General features: G+C 34.0%; 1 pseudogene; it reads right to left on the bottom strand.

Annotated features, from left to right (window-relative positions):
• The window catches only part of LOC106736222 (60S ribosomal protein L34-like), a 5969-nt pseudogene that overhangs the window by 240 nt on the left and 2858 nt on the right, over window positions 1–2871 (bottom strand).

Below are 2871 nucleotides of genomic sequence, written 5' to 3'. Positions count from 1 at the left end.
GTTAATTAATTGATTGCATTATATTAGATTAGGGAGATTCCAATTTTTTAAAATATTGACATAGTTAAGTGATTTTACAACCACAAGTAAAAGATTAGGTAGGTGTGGGACATGTTAGGAAGGAACGGACACCAAGGGCTAGCACAGGAACAAGCCCTTTCTGTCTTTACCTGACTTCCACAGAACCCTGATACGAGCTGTGACTCACTGCTCACAACTCATATTAGGGTTCATGCTAAACTCCAGCAGGACCTGTGCAGTGGCACAGCAGTAAAATACAATGTTTTTGAGGCCAAATCATACGGAAAGGTTCTTGGTTCAAGTCCAGAGACCTCTGAGTATGGCAGGCATTGCTTGCCCCTGATCCTGAAGGCTCGGCTGTGGCATCACAACCTTGTTAGAAGTATTATCGCTGTTTTTTGATTCATGAAAATAAATAAATACATAAATAAACTTAAAAAAAAAAAAAAGCTGGCAGTAAGTCTCCTCCATTTCATGCATAGCTCATTTATTCAAAGAGCAGAGTTTATGTGATCTTGTTTTTTGGATCTCAGTCAGAGAGATCAGGAAAATCTCTCAGTCCATAAACATTTGCAACACCTTCTTCTATGACAGAAGGGAGGATGTGAATTGAGAAAAACGTGTTCTCCTCAACCTCATTTTTCAGAAAGGAACTAATAGCATATGACAGTACACACTAACTGACACGTACTGAGTGACCAGTTCCTTTTGTTTGTTGTGCATTGACCAAGGGAAAAGAATTCTCAATACATTTCCAGAGAGAATGCCTAAGTATTATTAAGTAACTGGACACTTGAATATGATTTGCCTGGTTGTCTATTTCATGCACTCTTTCATGTATGGGATCTGTGCGGGGGTGGGGAAGGGCATAGTGTAAACGGAACAGTCGACTAGCTGCGACCTTCCCAGTCAGAGGTGAAATCCAGGCCTTTGTGTCACCAAAGACTTGTTTTGAGTCACGAAATCTACTTTTACCAGCAATCCATTCTCTTTTCTTCGAAATCAGTGTTTATTTTCAGTTAGTCATTATATTTTTTCTTTTTTCTAGCACAAACACTAAAGTTAAGTAATTTCAAGAACCAAAAACAATAAAATTCAATTATTTAAATAAGGTCTTGATGTAAACTATTTTGAGTCAATGCATTTTCGAAAAGTGTTATTCCAAAGTTTTAAAATACAGAAAAAAGGAAAATAATGTATATTTGCTAAGTGACCCATGCTAACAAAATTATAAAATAAACTGCATTTATTAAATGACATTATTATGTCCTTGGATTAAGTGGGAAAACAAACACACAAAAAAAGTAAACATGATTTTTGACCCAAATAAAGAAAATTCTTAGTCCGTGCTTTAAAATTATGTCAATAACACCACGAGTGGTATTCAGGCAGATAAAACCCTGCTAAATGTCATGTTATTGCCCAGTTGCATTAGACCACCCCAGATGTTTAAAATAAGCCTGAGGCAAAGAAGAAGCAAAATTAAGTCATTCATCTTTCGACTAATTTGCTCCTGAAACAGACGGACTCACGCAGGACACCTTTCAGATAAAATGCACCACATGCTTTCTTGATGTCCAAAGTCATTTTAATCTACATATTCCTCATTCATAACTAACTGTCAAAATTATGATATTCTATTTAAAAGGATCCCTAGTGAGGGAGAGTCTTCCATTAGAAATTTATATATTTTCAATGATCATTTTCAAAATTCCCACAATAGAGCATGTGTAATTGCTTTGAAATTATATTTACACAACATTAACTATTTTTGCTCCACTAGTAAGTCTTATCTTGTCTTATGAAACCAAAAGCCATATAGGTATAAATGTATACATCATATTATATAAACATCATACAATATGATATATATTATAGTTAGAAATCTATATGTCTATATATAGATAGATAGATAGAGATGAGTATATATGCATCTCTAGAATTCCAACTATACAAATAAATGTCTGCAGACATTAAACATCATGGGAAAGAAAGGAGGCAATGTCGCATAAACATGGTATTAGTCTATTCTTGCTTGTTAGACCTTGTTGGTTGTAAACGTTACTAAAAGGAAGTGTAACTACAATGTGATAATATCATGTCCACTAGGATAGCTATTATTAAAAACAAATAATAGCAAGTGTGAACCAAAGTGTGGAGAATTGGAACACTCTAGCATTGCACAGAAAAGGAAAATGATGTAGTTACTGTATTAAACAGCTTAAGTAATAAAATTACCATGAGATCTAGCTATTTCAATGCTGCGTATATTCCTGAAAGAAGTAAAATCAGAAACTAAAACAGGTATTTGAATACCCATGTTTATAGCAGCATAATATAAAGATTTTAATGCCAGTGAATCATACACTTAAAATAGTTCAAAGGATACATTTTACGTCATATATATAATGCCACAATTAGAAAAGAAAAAGAAGTGTGACCAGGAAGCAATACTGACAACCTAAGAAAATTTTTAGAATCTTCTTCTTTTTAATTTAATTAGGCAGAAAACATTTTCTTAAATCACCATAATAAGAAGTGTAGTTTTGCATCATTTGGCAGTTGGAGACCATAAATAGCACTTCCAAGGTGATCTCCACATGTAGTAATCTTTCTAGATTCCCTCTCTCCTTGTCCCATGTGTAAACAGCCCATTTATGCCAATAGTTCAAGACACCGAACAACACATATCGGAAATATCCTGTTTGTTCACAGAAACATCTCTGGTTTTCTTTGGAATACTGTTGCCTACTTTCAGATTAACCTCTACTTGTGAAAAACTGCTCTCTTCTTTTTTCTTTTCTTTTCTTTTTTTTTTCTTTTTTTTTTTTTTTTTGGTGTTTTTTGCCA

This window comes from Tupaia chinensis, unplaced genomic scaffold, assembly GCF_000334495.1.
Source record: "Tupaia chinensis unplaced genomic scaffold, TupChi_1.0 Scaffold000702_1, whole genome shotgun sequence".
In the NCBI taxonomy this organism is placed as follows: domain Eukaryota; kingdom Metazoa; phylum Chordata; class Mammalia; order Scandentia; family Tupaiidae; genus Tupaia; species Tupaia belangeri.
Note: the sequence above shows the minus strand (reverse complement) of the source record. Positions and strands in the feature narration are given on the sequence as shown.